The following is a 17649-nucleotide window of genomic DNA, read 5'->3' on the forward strand; positions in this document are numbered from 1 at the left end:
GCGCTCCCGCCGCGGAGCGGGCTGCAGACCTGGACGGGCGCACAGGACCGGCGCCCAGGCCGAGTTCATGGTGTGGGGTGGGTGCCAGGTTTTGCTCAGCCTTGGGTGGAGTCACCAGAGACTCCCCCCAGGTCTTCCAGTTTCGGACTCTGGAGGGGGTGGCCTTGGAGCCCGGATCCAGCCAGATCTGCTGGGTCAAGGGAAGAGGGCTCTCGCCGTCGGATCCCAGTCCTTACACGTCGCACCCAAGACTCTGATAAAAGGAGAAGGGGGAACCTCGACTGGACGGGACTGGCTGACCAGCCCTGCTACAGTTCCAGCTTTGGGTGGTTCTCTCCTCCCTTGCTGAAGCTGGTGTGCAGAGCCAGTCTCCCTCCCACGGCAGCGGGTGATGGATTCTCTGGCCCCAGGGGCAAGACTGGCTTTGGCCGTGGTTCTTCAACAGGATGCCCATTTGGGGTAGATGGGGAATAGTGAGGGACAGAACAGGTTATGGGGTACATTCTTTAATACAAGGCACTGCCTTGGTGGGAAGAACTTTGACATCCAGGCCTTCCCCACCTTCTTTGTGTGTGCTTGGGAAAATGACTTGATTGGTCTGAGAACCAGTTGACTCGTCTGTAAAAGGATAATATTACTACCAAATATGTGAGGGAGCAGTCTGAGGACTAAATGAATGTGACGTTCCTAGCACAATGCTTGTTACGTGGTCCTTTTCATAAAATGGTTGAAATAGATATTTGCATAGTATGCCACAATCAATGTAGGCACAAGCCAAAGCATACATCTTGCCAATGTCCAGATTCTCACTCAGGACAGTAGTACTTCCTGCCCTTCAGACTGGCAAGATCTCCCAGTATCCTTTCAATAATGCCCCCTTGTATGAAGTTAGCACGAGTGGTGTTTCTTCTTTGAAATCCAAAGAGTCTCTGGTATGATAGGCATTTCTCTGAAAGTGATGCCTCCAAATTAGGCTGCAATTGACTTATGCTTTTATTGTCAATTTAGAAGAGATGATGGAGGTGGGCATAGGGAATTTTTACATTAATTTTTATTGAAGTATCATATAGAGAAATGAGCACAAATCATGAGTATACATTTGAATGAATTTTCACAAAATGAACATGTCCATTCAACCAGCACCCACATCAGGAAGGAGACATTTTAGCAAACCCCTCACCCCCATACCTGTATGTCACTCCTCTCTCCATCCCCCAACAGATACCATTATCTTGACTTCTAGCAGCATGGATTACTTCTGCCTGTTATTTGACTTTATGTAAATGAAAAAAGAGTGGAACTTTCCATTCTCCTTTCCTGGTACCTCACACTTGTACCTGACACATAACTCTCTGACACATAACTCCCTCTGAAATTCATCAATTTGTTGGATTCTCTCTTTTTTTAAAAAAAAAATGGAGTTATTTTTTTATTGTAGCAAAATATACATAACATAAAAATTTACCATTTTAACGATTTTAAGTGTACAGTTTAGTGGCATTAAGTACATTCGCATTGTTGTGCAACCATCATCACTATCTATGGCGGTATGTTCTCTCTTCCCGCGACCAGCGCCAAAAGGGAGAATGAGGGGGTTCAAGAAATCTTGAGCAGAACCAGATGAGGGTTAAGGAAGAATGAAAACGAGACTGAGACAGAAATAGAGGGAGAAGCTGGGCCTGGGTGTGGCGTCTGCCTCTGATAGATGAACAGAGCCCCTGACACCGGAAGTAAGTTTAATATATACTCAAAGTAATAGGAAGTTACATCACATCTGGGTGGGCCTTGAGTTCCTGGCGACATAATGTGATCCACCCCCTAGCACCTGGGCTGGAAAAGTCAGACTGAGTGGCGTCCTTGCCTCCAGGGCGTGGTTTTGCCTGCACCCTGGATTCAGCCAACATATTTAAAAACGCCCGAGGTGCTTGCCAGTGGCCCCCCACAACTATCCATCTCTAGAACTTTTTCATCTTCCCAAATTGAGACTCTGTCCCAATTAAGCAATAACTCTCTATTCCCCACTTGCCCAGCCCTGGCAACCACTGTTCTACTTGCTGTCTCTATGAATTTGACTATTTGAGGTACCTCATATAAGTGGAATTGTAGAACATTTGTTCTTTTGCATTAGATTAATTTCACTTGGTGTAATGTCTTCAAACATATATCAGAATTTCATTGCTTTTTAAGGCTGAATGACATTCCATTGTGAATGTATGTGTATATATATACACATCACATTTTGTTTATCCATTTCTCTGTTGATGGACACTTGGGTTCCTTCCACCTTTTGATTATTGGGGAAAATGATGCTATGAACTTGTAAAATGAGGATAATAACATTTAATTCCCAGGTATTATAAGGATTAGATACCATGTTAAATAGTCAATATATTTGAAGCTCCTAGGAGAGTGCTCACCAGTCGCGTGTCCTGTGTCAGCATCTACTTTGATCCTGGTGAGTGCCTCTTGCAGAATAGCTACTGTTCACTGAGTGCTTTTGATGAGCTGGGCTCTGTGCTAAGCACTTCACATATATTATCTCATTTAATCTTTATAACAACCCCATAAAGAAGGAAACTGAGGCATGGAGAGATTCAGTAACTTGTAGAAGGTCATGCAATGAATAAGTTGGATGTCAGAGTCCAACTTCTTAATTTATTAGGTTATAGTTTTGCCTTCCCTTCCTCCCCTATAACTTCCCATGGCCTTACAGTTAACTTCCTCCAATTATAACTTTAAATCAGAGAAGGAACATTTGTAGATGACCTGCAAAAGATATCTACAGTGCCAAATTCTTGGTGTCTTGTGATTCGAACTAGAGAGACTGCAAGACACCTCAATTCATCACTCTCTGCCCCTTCTGTCCCTTTCCCTCTCTAACTGACAGTTCCCATTTGAGCAGCAAAATCAAGGACTTGGCAATACTATTCATGTCCAAGAACCAAGTCAGTGGTTTTGATTTCATTTTTATCAGGGTCTATTCTGAAAAGCCTGGGATACCTTGTGCTCCAGAAATTAACTTCTGGTAGCCACAGTGAAAAGCACTGGAATGACAGAGTGAAGCCCATCAGAGGAAGTGCAGAGATTACTGAGATCCCACATTTTGTGAGAGTGGTGTCATTTTCATTTTTTACTCCATAAGGTTTTAATGATTCTGAAAGCAATGTGTTTAATATAGAAAAACTTGAAAGCATAAAAAATATAATAAGAAAATGTACATCAGTCATAGTTCTACTGTTATGCTGAGACAACCACTGTGACACAGGTTTACCTCCAGATCTTTCCAACCGTTCTGATTTCTTTCCCTTGCTTTTCTGCACAGCTAGAACCTTCAGTACAATGTTGAATAGATGTTGTGATTTCAGGCATTCTTATCTCATTCCCATCTCAAAAGGAATTCATTCAGCAGTTCACACATAGAATATTTGCTATAGTTGTTTTGGGCAGATAACTTTTTTCGATTAATAGACTATTCTTATTTTGCAAAGAGTGTTCTTGTCATAAAATAATGTTGAATTTTGTCAAATGCTTTTTTTGTGTGTATCTATTGAAATGCTCATATATTTTTTTCCCAATTTGTTACTGTGGTGTGTTATTTTAATTTTCTTATGACAAATCAATTTTATACTCTTGAATTAAATCTAACCTGCTGGATTCCATTGGCTAATTATTTGTTTAACTAGTTTGCATATGTGTTCATGAATGATATTAGCCTGAATGTTTTTTCTCCCATTGTTCTTCTCAGGTTTCAGAATTATGGTTATACAAGACTTATACATTCTGAAAAACTTTGGGTATGATGGTATCACTACTGGCTCTACTGAAAGTTCAGTAGAATTTGCCAGTGAAGCTAATTTATCTGGGATTTGAGAGTGAGAGATTTTTTACTTCTGATTTAATTTCTTAAAGGGTATAAGACAGCTCTAGCCAGTTTGGCTCAGTGTATAGAACCAAAGGGTCCAAAGGGTCTTGGGTTCGATTCCAGTCAAGGGCACCTACTTAGGTTGCAGGCTCCCCGGCCGGGGGCTCTAGTTGGGGTATGTGCAGAAGACAACCAATTGATGTTTCTCTCACATCAATATTTCTCTCTCTTTCCTTTTCCCTTCCACTCTCTCTAAAAATCAATGGAAAAATATCCTCAGGTGAGGATAAAAAAAAGATTATAGGACATATTCTAGCTCTCCTCATGTTAGTTTAGTGAGTTATATTATTTAAAGAGTTGTCTATTTTCATGCGAAGTTTCAAATTTATTGGCATGATTTAGTTAAAAATACACTCATTGTCTTTTCAAGGTCCACAACATCATAATTATATCTCCCTTTTCATTATTGACATTGCTTGTTTGTGCCCTCTCTTTTTTCATCTGAATCATCTTACTAAAGCCTTATCAATGTTCTTAATCTTTTCAAAGAACCAATGTTTCATTTAGCTGATTTTCCCCAGTGCATTTATTTCTCTCTCATTAATTTTTGCTGTTACCTTCCTGTTTTCCTTTCTTCTACCTTCTAAGAATGATTTGGGTTCAACTACTTAGGTTCTATAGTGCCATAAGCAAAGCATTGTAAACTTTTTCCTCAGATTCTTCCTCAGGTTTGGGCCTGATTCTTCCCTTTTTTTTTTTTTTTTTTTTTCGTCTAAGAATGATTTAGGTTCAACTACTTAGGTTCTATTGTGCCATAAGTAAAGCATTGTAAACTTTTTCCTCAGGTTTGGGCCTGATTCTCCCCCCCCCCTTTTTTTTTTAGGATTTAAGGTTTGTGTCTCTTGCACCCACTTGGGAAAAACATTTGCATCTGGAGTCTACTTTCTCTTCATCTTATATACACACAACTCTCTCACTTTCAGCTTCTTTGCATTTCAGCAATTGATCAGAATGTACTTTGATCAAAGTATTGCTAATCTGATCACTGTAACAATTACTCCACTGCCCAGTAGACCAGAGAAGAAGGCCTTAGACGTGACCTACAAAAGGAAAGGTTGAGCAGCTCTGCACCCCACCCCTCACTCCATCACGGGACTTAGTCCAACTCTGGGGCTTAATTTCTGGGGCAACACTTATTCACAGGGATCATGTGACCCACCCATACCAAACATTTTTCCTTTACCTTCTCAATCACAGATGATTATGGAGACCTTCTCACCATCCTACCACACCTCCTGCCAGTCGACCAAAAATTAGTCTTGAGAATTTTAAAGCATTGTGTAGTATTACTCTTGGAATGTATGTGTGGGGCTTGTGCCCCCGCTGAGGTCTGGGTTACTTTAAAGCACTGTCACATTTCTCTCAGCTTACATTCCCAGCCAGAAACCAGGGGAAAAGTCATCATACTGGAAATCTACATCCATTTGCAAACTGTCTCAACCTGATGCTGAGGAAAAGGGTTTAGGAAGAGAAGACCCATAAGTCAGTGTGGATAGACCTGCAATGGGCAGAGCTCTGTCCAGAGAACCCCATCATCCCGTAACCTCTCAGAGGTTCTTCTGCAGCATTAGATCTTGTGGTCATAGTTCTCAGAGTAGGACTTCTTATTCCAGAATCTGAGAGACCTCTGTGCAAAGGCTTTCTCACATGCACTGTCCCCAACCTCTTCAACGTTCTGTGACTCTGGATTCAAGAGAAGGCAATTTAATAGGAGACACTTTTAAAAACTGAATTTATTGGGCTGACACTGGTTAACAGAATTATACAATTTTATGATACATCATATGTGCAATGTATTGTGTGTTCACTGCCCCAAGTCAAGTCTCCTTCCATCATCATCAATTATCCCCCCAATACCATCCTCCACCTCCCCTCACCACCCCTCATCACTCACCCCCGCAGTAGGAGACACCCTGAAGTAAAAAAAGGAAACTTGCCTTTCAGAAACTTTCAGAAGATTAAGATCCATTCATTCCATAAGTTTAGATATTTAATCATGTGTATTACAATCTAGAACTTCAGTTAAGAGATTTGTTTGACGTATTCCTTCATTGGCCTCATCTTTGCAAACACATGAATGGTGTGATTTTCTCCATTCATCTCATGTGGTGCTCTGGGAAAGGAGATGTATTCCAGGACCCATGGGTCCTAGGAACACTCAGCAGTATCAGCAGATGCCACACTATGCTGGCCATATGGCACTTGTTTTTCAAAACTCTTGCCTCAAATTGAAACTCAACTAATATTTTTTTAGGAAATCTAAGTTTGCTTGGTTTTGTGACTGCAGAAATGAATAGGACGTGGTGCCGGTCCTTAGGGAGACTGCAGTGTAGTGGGGAGATAAAATGTTAACGGATAATTACCACTAAATATGGAAAGTGTTAGAAAGAGGTAAGAGTGTTGTGAGCTGACAAAAGAGAGTGACTGTGAGGATTTCTTCTGCTGTGATGGGGGTGGAGGAAGGAGTGAGTGGGGTATCTGTTGCCTTGGCTTCCTCCTTGCAGTGTGGCCTTGGGCTGGCTGCATCCCTCCAACAACAGTCACAGTTCCCCTCGAGGTGGCCCTCTCCTCAAGTCTTTCCTGCCAGTTCCAACAACTACTCGTCCCTTCACCTGCCAGGCCTCTGGTGATGACAGCCCTGTTCTTAGTACTGGATACTGTGCTAGCCCTTGTATTCTTCCTAAAACTGCTCACCCCTCAGTCAATAGTCCTTTATTAAGTCTTTGTCAAATTATCCTCATTTGAGTGCCTAGTGTCCATGTCTGTTTTTCCTGCTGGGTCCCTGACTGGTATTATATCTCATCCTGTTGGGGGTCTCCCTAGTTCTCCCGCCATGCTCCCAGAGCTCAACATATGTTAATAGAAACCATCATGACCCCACATGTTTTTTGAGTCTGAAATGGATTGTTGTATTGAATCCTACCAGAAATGGGCAACGGGTCCAAATACAGAAGGAAAGAAAGATCACCTGGTGTTCCCTTGATACCCAGCAGACAGATTTTTTATGCCAAATAACACCAATAAGTCATCATTCTGGTCCCTTCTGGCTCTAACGACTACTTCACCTAGTGCTGTGAGGAGAATAATCAGAAATATTAGATAACAATTATGAGATAAAAATCGAAACATTCATCTGTATATTTAGAATTGGGCTTAAATATAAATATGGCTTACAATGTAAAATCCAATCAGAAGAATAACATAAAAATAAAATTCCAGTTCTAAAATTTAATATGTGCCACCTAGGAAATCAGTCACTTTCCACATTTTGCACACTTTCATCCCTTCACCATCTTTTGTTCTAGGAACCCAACTGCTGTATTTAGTCTAAAATGCTCAGATATTCTGCTAAATGAAGCCACAGCTGCTCTGTCAGAAACAGCACATTGAAATGTGTTCAGAGACCATTTGGCAATGTTCTGAGGACAACTTTCATTTTGTGAGCTAAAAAACTAGCTCTGGGCATCATGACGACTTTGAGCGGCACCTGAAGTTCTTGAAGGAGCCAGGGCAGCTAGAGGGAGGGAAGTGGCAGAGGCCAGCCTTAGCTGAACCAAATGGAGTAGTGAAAATTGAATAAAAATATACTTTTTAGATCCAATTTTATTTCTTTTTTTTTTAAACATGATTCAAAATTCTGAAGGTACAAAAGAAAAAACAGTGAAGTTTCCCTTCCTTTCTAGTTTCTCAACCACCCCATTTCCCCACAAACAACAGTGTTAGACTTTTCTTGGGCAAACCTGCAGGTGTATTTAATGCATATCAGCACTTACTATGCTTCTCTCTCTATAGAATATTTACTATATAAACTATGGTAACTGATAGCTCAGTATAGTTTTAAATGTAGCTCTCCTATTATGAATGAGAGCTGTGATTATGATTTCTGATGTTTTAAGACACATATTTTCTTTTCTGTGGAGTGATCATATCCTTTGTTCATTTTTTTCTATTGCATTTTTAGCCTTTTTTTCTTATTGACCAGCAGGAGCTCCTTTATACTAGGGAATTGACCCTTCCTTTGTGACATGAATTGCAACATAATAAAATTGCCCTACTCTAAGATTATAAAACAATTCCTCCATAATTTTTGTTTTGTTTTGTTAATAATATTCACCAGAAAATATTTTTTCCATTGCTTTTCAGAGAGAGTGAAAAGGAAGGAGGGAGGGGGAGAGGATATGGGAGAGACACATTGACTGGTTGCCTCCTGCACTTGCCCTGACGAGGGGTGGGGAGAGAACCCGCAACCCAAGTACATGCCCTTGTCTGGGAATTGAACCCAAACCTTTTGGTGCGTGGGTTGACGCCCTACCACTTTTATGATTTCAGTTGTTACACTTAAATCTTTTGTCCATTAAAAACCATTGGAATTTATTCTGGCATAAGATGTTAAGTATGGATCTCATTTTATTTTTGTCTCAATGGCTAGCTAGTGTCCTAATTCTATATATTGCATGACTCACCTTTTCCCCCACTGATTTCAGGTGCCTGGACACATTGGGTGCATTTTTTGACTTTCTATTCTGTTCCATTGGTCTGTTGATGCGGTCAAGTGCCAGTATTACACAATTTTAACTATTATATTTTTATAATATGTTTTGACATCTGATGGTGACAACTTCTATCCATTTTTAAATCTCATCATTATTTTTGCTTGTCCTTCCATCTAAACATTAGAATAATCTTAACTACTTAAAAAATTGTATAGGTTATTTTTATTCACATTTCATTAAATAACTTAGGGAGACTTGACATTATTTATTAAATTTACTGGGGTGACATTGATTAATTCCCAAAGTCAAGTCTCCTCCGTCACCATAAATTTGAGCCCCTTTACCCTGTTCATTCTCCGCTCAACCCTTTCCACTCTGGTAACCAGTTATCTCTGTCTGTGAGTTTGTTTGCTTTGTTTAGAACCAGAATATTTTTTAAAATATATTTTTATTGATTTCAGAGAGGAAGGGAGTGGGAGAGATGGAAACATCAATGATGAGAGAGAATCATTGATCAGCTGCCTCCTGCACGCCCCCTACTGGGGATCAAGCCTGCAACCCAGGCATATGCCCTTGGCCAGAATCAAACCTGCGACCCTTCAGTCCACAGGCTGACGCTCTATCCACTGAGCCAAGCCGGCTAGGGCAGACCAGAATATTTTAATACAGCCTTAGGACTATATTATTAAGGAAGGAAAGAACTTGATAAAATAGGGAAAGAGAGTAGATTCTCCCTTGTTCTAAATATATCCATAGGAGAAATAAAAATAAATACAATCAGGACTTTGTTTTAGGGCAGCCTTTCTAAAAGTGTGCATCAAAGATCCTTGGAATGGTAATAGGAGAAACTAAAAAAAGATGGGGGGGGGAGGGATTCTGTTAAAAATATTTTATAAACATTGTCCACTATATTGCTCCTTGGAGATTTACAATGAACAATAGCCAATAAAGGCTATGAGAAGTCCTCCAATAAGATGCCTGTTTACTTCTGTTTACCATGTTGCTTCCCAAACTTGTTTCAACATGGAATCCTATCTTCAAATAATACTTCTTAATATTCCACAATACACTCAGAAAAACTCAGTTTGGAGAACTTCAGGGCCAATTGTAGATATTTAAAAGAAATTTCCTGCATGTAAGCTTCTTTCCAGTGCAGGTATGGATCTAGGAAAATAATCTTTATTAAATTATTTTTTAAAATTTAATATGTTTTTATTGATTTCAGAGAGGAAGGGAGAGGGAAAGAGAGATAGAAACATCAATGATGAGAGAGAATCATTGATTGCCTGCCTCCTTCACACCCCCTACTGGGGATCAAGCCCACAACCTAGGCATGTTCTCTGACCGGGAATTGAACCATGACCCCCTGGTTCATAGGTTGAAACTCAACCACTGAGCCATACTAGCCAGGTAGTAAATTATTTTTGAATCCTCAAGTGTATCCCACAACAACAACAGTCAAATAATATTTCTCCTTCTACTATTGGACTCTTATGTGAATTCACTAAAATGGAATGAAATTGTATATTTCATGCCACCCTTTGGGTCATTCATTCATTCATTCATTTCTCCTATGTGCTGGGCCCTGCCTAGTCCCCTTTCATGAGTGAGAGGGGCCTCTACACCATGCCCTTGAAGCTGAGCCTCTGGATCCCTTCTTTGACTCCTCATCACCTCCTCATATCACTTTGGGGTGTATACTCTATGAACAATTGCTCTGCAAGCAATCTTGTTTTGTATGAGACAATTATGATCTGGGCCTCTGGCAGCAGTGTCTGTGCTCCTGAAAATGACTGTGACATAACGGAGTCTGACTCCAGGCAGGACAAAGCAGCAGGAAAAAAGGAGAGAGGAATTCCTGCAAGTGGTAGGGACTCCATTTAAAATACAAATGTTTCAGCGATATCATTTGCAAATAGAAAAGGCACAAAGATAACTTATGAAAAGCATGGGAAAAGAGCAGGAGTTCCTATTTAAATATCATTTTAAAAATCATCTCTGGTGGTAATCTTCCTCTCATATGAAATCTCTCTGAAATAAGTACAGGAAAATGAGTAGAGATGGCATCATGCAGGGGCAAAGATCCAACTCTACTAGCTAGTGACTCAGCTCCAAGACTCCTCTGGATCCTGAGATGCTGGAATAACATCCTTTGTCAAAGACATCAGATCCTACAGTGGTTAACACTGACGGGATTGAGATTCGTCCCATCAAGAAATGGAGTCTGTCTCCTATTTCCTTGAACCTGGCACATGAGGCTCTGACAAATTAAGTCAGCAGAACTTTGAAGCTAGGTTAGAAAAGGCAATGCATTCCCACCCATCTCTCAGGATGCTCAGCTTTGGAATCCAGCTATGTTGCTATGAGAAAGCCTAAATGATCTCACACAGAGAGACCCATGGAGAGGCCACGTGGAAAGCAAGCCCTCACACTGATAGCCAACATCAACTGCTAGACATGGACATGAATGAGCCTTCAGATGAATGAGCCTTCAGATGAATCTAGCCCCTGGCTTAGAGTCTTTCATCTCAAGCCCCAGACAGTGTGGAGCAGAGGCACGCCCTCCCCACTGTGTCCATCCAAATTCCTGACGCACAGAATCTGTGAGCATGATACATGGTTGTTTATGCCAGAGAAACTGGAACAGAGTAATTCTGTCTGGGTCTACATAGATGGTGTAAGGAACTGTAGGAGCTACTGCTGTGAACAGCCCAGAGTGTTTTTCTCCCACACCCTGCCCTAATGTAGCAAGCCAGACTCCTTGGTCTGGTTGACCCAATACTCCATTCCCTTGGATTCTGAGCTTAAGGCAGAGGTAAGCACGTGACCCAAATAGGGCCAATCAGGGATTGAGAAATGGACAAAGAGAGAGGGAGAGGTGTCTCATACTGCTGAGGTAATTGGGCTGGGAGGAGGGTGTATGGTGAAAGATGGTCCCTTTTATAGCCTTACTTCCTGTGGTAATCCCTTTGAACATATAGGCCGCCCCAGTACTCTTCCCAACACTCAAACCAATAACTTGCCTTTCTTGCATATTGAATTTCTCTTCCTTTTCTCCAAGGGCTCTGCCTGATTTAAAAGGCTCTGGGGAGGAAGATGGGAGGGTATTGACATTATGAAGTGCAGATGGGGCTTTAGAATAAACATCTGTGGAGAGGAAGAACATGGTGCTGAAAGCACTCTCCAGCCACCCAGTCCTGAGTCCACATGCGCCTCCCATCTTTGACAGAGAACTTGGACTTTACCTCATCAAGCTGCCCCTTCCTCACCTCAGTAAAGACCATAGCACCAAAGGTGTGGAGTTACTGTTACATCAAGTGACACCATAACCTATATTAACCGGGGCTTGGTGAATGTCGGGTTTAGTTGTGGCTACTGTGCAAGGACAGCATGGAGTGTGGATGGGGACCAACGTGTGGCAGGACTTCGCCTGAGATGAAGCTGGAACAAGGGGCTAAGCTGGGTTGTGGCGAGCCTGGAATGACTGCCTGTGATAGGTGGGCAAGGAGGAATCCTGGCCATTTTCCTAACAGAAATGGTCAGAGTTGTGAATACACGTAGCTCCCATATTTAAATTGTATTTTGATAACAGGAATTTCATTTTAATATGGCATCCGCAGTATAGCTTCGTGAGAATATACAATATATTTAGATGTAATTGTGCAATTGATTGCAAAGACTTATGGACCCAGGTGTCAGGTGGTCCCCATTCTCTTCACCTACAAGTACAGTATCAGCTTTTTCTCCCTGAAGGTCTGACTTGGATGCAGATGTCAGTTTTTCCTTTTACTACCATGAAGAATTGACTCATACCATGAAGCACTGGTGAGCAGAGGTGGGCGTTAGTAGAGATTTTTGTGGTGGACAATATCAGTGCAACCTCAGGTCTCCTTGGATCCCCTTTACCATGTTGTGCTCTGCCCTGCCCTCCACCCCTCTGGCTTCTAACACTCGGCACCTTGCGCAGCTCCTCTTCAGAGAACACTGTAAGTTCTCTAAGAGACTGCCCTCAGGCCACTGGACCACTTTACCTGCAGAACAGAGCTGGAAATGCTTGGGAATGTATCCCCTTCCGTCACCCACCCATGACCAATTACTGAGCAGTGCAGGAGTGTGGGAACCCAGCCCCCTTGCCTCTGGTGGGGACAACCCTGAGCTGTACTTATTTATACTCCAGGATCCCCCTGTGGTGTCAGACTGAAGGACCCGATGGCGCTTTAGCTATGACTCTCCCTCATCTCTGTCTCGTTTCTCCTGCTCCCTTGCTGGTCTCCCATGAGAGCACCCCCTTAATAAGTCCCTTGCACAGGAACCCTAGCCTCAGGGTCTGCTTCTGGGAAACAGTTTTCTAGGGCAGAAGGAGGGAGACGTTTACCACGTTCATCCTACAGCAAATGATTTCAAAATCCCCCTTAGACATCTCACCTCTCGGGCTCCGTTAAGAAGTATGTTTTTCCTTCTTTCCTGTCTTGTACACAAAGCCTGGCTTTATGGTTCCACCTTTCTTCCTCGATCTTCCATCCCCCATTTCAAATTCTCATCTCTTTATTTTGCAGAACAATTCTAACTCAGCCATCACCCAAACTTATTTACCAAACCATCAGGTGCAACAATATTAGAACCCCGAAATCAGCAAGACACTGTCTCCTTAGAAAACAATTGAGGGAACATCTTTTATAATAAGAGCATGTCTCTTGGGGGGGGTCTCACCCTTTACTCCAAGTGACTTACCTACATATTAAATCCTATGCTTCCTCTCAGAAGAACTACCTTGCCATTGAGCTAATAACATTGAGCCCACACATTTCATATATCTATCTGTATGTGCTTGTATGTATGTGTACATGTATCTATCAATCTAAATAGAACATGTAAACATTTTCTTACTAGTCTGGGACAAGCATTTCCAAGCATTTGATTTCTTCACACTAAAAATATGACATTGGGATGATTGGGGGGGAGTTTTATTGGGGGTAGCGGTGGGAGAAGAGCTTTATGATCAGGAAAGTGGACAGAAGGGGCTGGCATGGAGTTTCCAAGAGTCCTTTTGTCCTCAGACACCGATCCACGTGGCTTCCCTCACCACCCAGGTCTGTTTATCTCCACTGCCCCAGAAGTTCTGCTGCGAGCAACTTGGGCTACACCTCCTGCAGCCTGCTTCTAAGACCGCTCTCGGGAAGCCGCTGGCTGCCGGTGCAAACTAATGAGTATTTTCCAACACAAAGACTCCGGTTGCGACGATGAAGTAATTTATTAGGCTCCTACTACAGAGCACACAGAGTTCCTGCTTGGAATGAACTAATTAAAAACTTTCCTACCATGTACAATTTCAATTGCATTGAAAAAAAAATGAACACATGCCTCGGTGGTAATTTTTCATAGAAAGGAAATGGTAATGATTTCTAAAAAAGGCATGGAAGCCTTGCATTGCTTAACTAGACAAAACCAGCACCTGTGTAACGCAGGGCATGATTGTCTTTATGCAGAATAGACCCAATTTCCCGCCTCTAACTCCGATGCGATGTTTTCCCTGAGTTCAATTAATATGAAGGTAAAAGTTATTACTAACTGTAGGGAGAACTGGGTTGAAAGGTAATTTTATTTTGGGGTGTGTGGTGACACTCACATAACCCTGGTGGCCCTCGTTGTTCCAGGTTCAGGAGTCCTTCTTTTATAGCCAAATATCTGTCATCTGAGCCCTAACATTCTACCAGGTGCCCCGGGAATCTCTCAGGAACACGGACACATTTCAAAATCCATCCTGGTTGCTGCTTGTCATCTTGGCCTCGAACCGTGGCCACTTTCTATCTGTAGCAACATGCAGACTGTGACAAGTTCCTCTGTACTGTCTTATTCCAACGAAAATGTTAACAAAAAATTCAACCAAGTCTTGAGAATGCCCATTTGAATTCGCCCACTGAGACCTCGCCAGCCTAATGCCCACTCCATACCTGTTGGCAAACTGCATCTGTGCCTCAGTGATTCTAAACCAGAAAAGTAAGCAGTCTCAAGGAGACTTCACAATCCGCTTTTGAAGCAATGAGAAGTATGGGAAAACGTCCCCTTCTCCATAGTGTATCTGCCCCTCACTTTCCGCTTAGGGCAGTGGTTCTCAACCTTCTGGCCCTTTAAATACAGTTCCTCATGTTGTGACCCAACCATAAAATTATTTTCGTTGCTACTTCATAACTGTAATGTTGCTACTGTTATGAATCGTAATGTAAATATCTGATATGCAGGATGGTCTTAGCCGACCCCTGTGAAAGGGTCGTTCGACCGCCAAAGGGGTCGCAACCCACAGGTTGAGAACCGCTGGCTTAGGGGAGCTGACTTTTCTTAAGGAGCATGGTTCTCCTTTGCCTGGGGGTAAAAACTGCTTCCTTTTTAGAGGGTTTTGGTGGTCTTTGTGCTGATTCTGTGACAGTGCACGCCAGCTGCTGTATTATTCCCCAGAGTTCAACTAAGATGGGGCTGTGGCATTTCATAAGCTTTAATGAAGGACAGAATCATGGTGAGGATGACATGGGGACTCAGGGGCCTCACAGCTGGACATCAAATGTGTCTTTTCTCATGTTCTTCCCCAGGGATCCCCTCCCAGCCATCCCTCCCTTACTGCAGCCCATGGCCTCTGCGGGGCCAGTTTGCATCCCTGTAAATGAGTGCTCTTGCCGAGTTTCTGCCTGTCTGATCCAGACCCCTACTCCCCCAGCACCCAGGGAAACACCCGTTTCCCCCTCACTGCTAGTCTATAGCCAGTCTCTCAATAGCATCATCATCCTGGGCCTGGCTCTCCGTCGATAAAAACTACCTTTTATATGTTTGTGTGAAACAGTGTCACTCCCCACTGTCTCTAGAAGCTCTCCATTGCAACTGGGGATCAGAACTTCACGTTTGCAGAAAGGATCAAGTGTTCCAGAAACAAAGGAACAAACTGTGCGCTCACAGGTGAACCCAAGCCTCCATCTGTAAAGGACTCGAGAAATTGTTGAAGGTTAACAAAAAAGGAATGTCTTGCTTCTTTCCTTTCCTCCCATTTGGAGTCTAGTCAAGAGCATCCCCTCTACACTTTGTAAGTCATCTGCTCCGACTGTGTGCCAGGCACAGTACCCAGAACCGGGAGGCAGAGATGCAGAGGCAGAAAGGAGCGGCAGAGTCAGGAAAGGCTCCCAGAAAGAGGCTGCATGGCAGTGGGTTTTGAAGCACAAATTAGAATTTACCAGATGGATGAAGTGGGGAAAGATTTCAAGCAGCGGAAACAAGGGCAAAGATATGGCGACAAGAACAAGTGTGCCATATGGGGGTTATTAAAGATGGGCAAACCTGAAGCACAGATTAAATGCAGGGGGAGTGGGAGGAAGTCCAGGGGGTCAGACCCTCCTGGGTTTTACTCCACAGGTAAGGAGGGAAGCTTGAAGCATGTAGGGGAGGTGGGAGTGGGGGGTGGGTGGAAGGTGACACAATCAGATTGATGTTTTAGGAAGATCACACAGAGGAGTTTAGCTGGAAGCCAAGATACCAATCAGAGAAATGGTCCAGGTGAGAGGAGCTGAGACCCGTGGTGGCCATGGGAATTACAGGGAAAAAGAGTTGAGGGGCCTCTGTGAGAGGTTCAATCAATGTGATCTGTTCTATGAATTAATGTGGAGGGTGAAGGAAAAGGAGTCCCATGGGACAGCAGTGTTTCTGATGGGCAGATGGTGCCACCAGCTAAGTCTGGGAGGCGGAGGAAAACTGGTTTGCTGTTTGGGGAAGGGGTTGGGAGGAAGCCAAGAAAAAGGGTCAGGGGTGTCAAATGATGAGTGCCGGTCTGGGAACATCATGAATCTGGCTTCTTGCCAGACTTCTGAAGATGACTGGTTAGTAGTTGACATACAGGTCTGAAATCCAGCAGTGATACATGGACTGATGATGTAGAATTTAGGTTGATTGTAGAATTCCATTTTCATGATTCTTATGAAGTCTCTGCCTCTTTGTTTACTAGGAATATTTGGTAAATATAACAGGAAGGCAATCCATCTGCAAACAAGATGGTAAAATCAACCCGAGAGACCAAGCAAGCACATATTAGTGCTCAATAGCTATTTTTTGAATGCATGAGGGTGAATATTTATTTTACTGTCTTAAGTCAGCACTGTGAGAGTAGGACAATACCTCTGCTTTGATATGCATGAAGGTGAATAGCACAAACAAGTGTTGATGATTGCAGTGCTGCAGCAGAAGCTGAAAAGAGAAGAGCAGCACCTACTCTAACCATAGCAACAAGGTGGGGGTAGCACCACCCAGAAGGTTATAAATCTGCAAGGAAGAATGTTTGCTCCCATGAGGCCTTGCAACTAAGCAGCAAGGACATCACTTCATTCATTTCAAATAGTGAAAAGATGACCTTGATGATGTGAAGGAAGGGATAGTGGTGACAGTAAGGTATGCATTTGTGGGGTTTTGTTGTTGTTGTTGTTGTTTATAATATATTTTTATTGATTTCAGAAAGTAAGAGAGAGAGAGAGAGAGAAATGTCAATGATGAGAGAGAATCATTGATTGGCTGCCTCCTGCACGCCCCCCGCTGGGGATTGAGCCCACAACCCAAGCATGTGACCTTGACTGGAACCGAACTGGGAACCCTTCAGTCCGCAGGCCGATGCTCTATCCACTGAGCCAAACCAGCTAGGGCTGCATTTGTTTTTTGATGAGAAAAAGAATAAGGCACAGCCACTCCCTGGGTCTCTTGACAAAGACCAAGACCCACTTTTCCACATTTCTATACATTGATCCCAACAATCTCAAATGACCCTGGTGTCCCACAGAAACATTGCTTTTTTGTAATTTAACCAAATCAGTGTCCTAGAATTCCTGGCAAGACTTACAGGATAAAATAGAATAACATTTCCACTCACAGGGACTTGATGTCATGAAAATACGCCATGGCCCTCTAGCTCAGCCCCAGGGGCTTTGGAGAGCAAAGACTGGAGAGGTCCTTCCAGTGGCATTTCCGGGCCAAATGGGAGCTTTCCAGCCTCTGAAATACCTGACCTGGCATCCTATGATGTCACAGCATTTCTTATTTTATATTTTTATGTTTATTGATTTCAGAGAGGAAGGGAGAGAGAGAGAGAGAGAGAGAGAAAGAGAGAGAGAGATCAATGATGAAAGAATCATCGATCGGCTGCCTCCTGCATGCCCCTTACTGGGAATCGAGCCCGAAACCCAGGCATGTGCCCTTGACCAGAATCGAACC

The sequence above is a fragment of the Myotis brandtii genome, unplaced genomic scaffold, assembly GCF_000412655.1.
Source record: "Myotis brandtii unplaced genomic scaffold, ASM41265v1 scaffold1270, whole genome shotgun sequence".
NCBI lineage: Eukaryota > Metazoa > Chordata > Mammalia > Chiroptera > Vespertilionidae > Myotis > Myotis brandtii.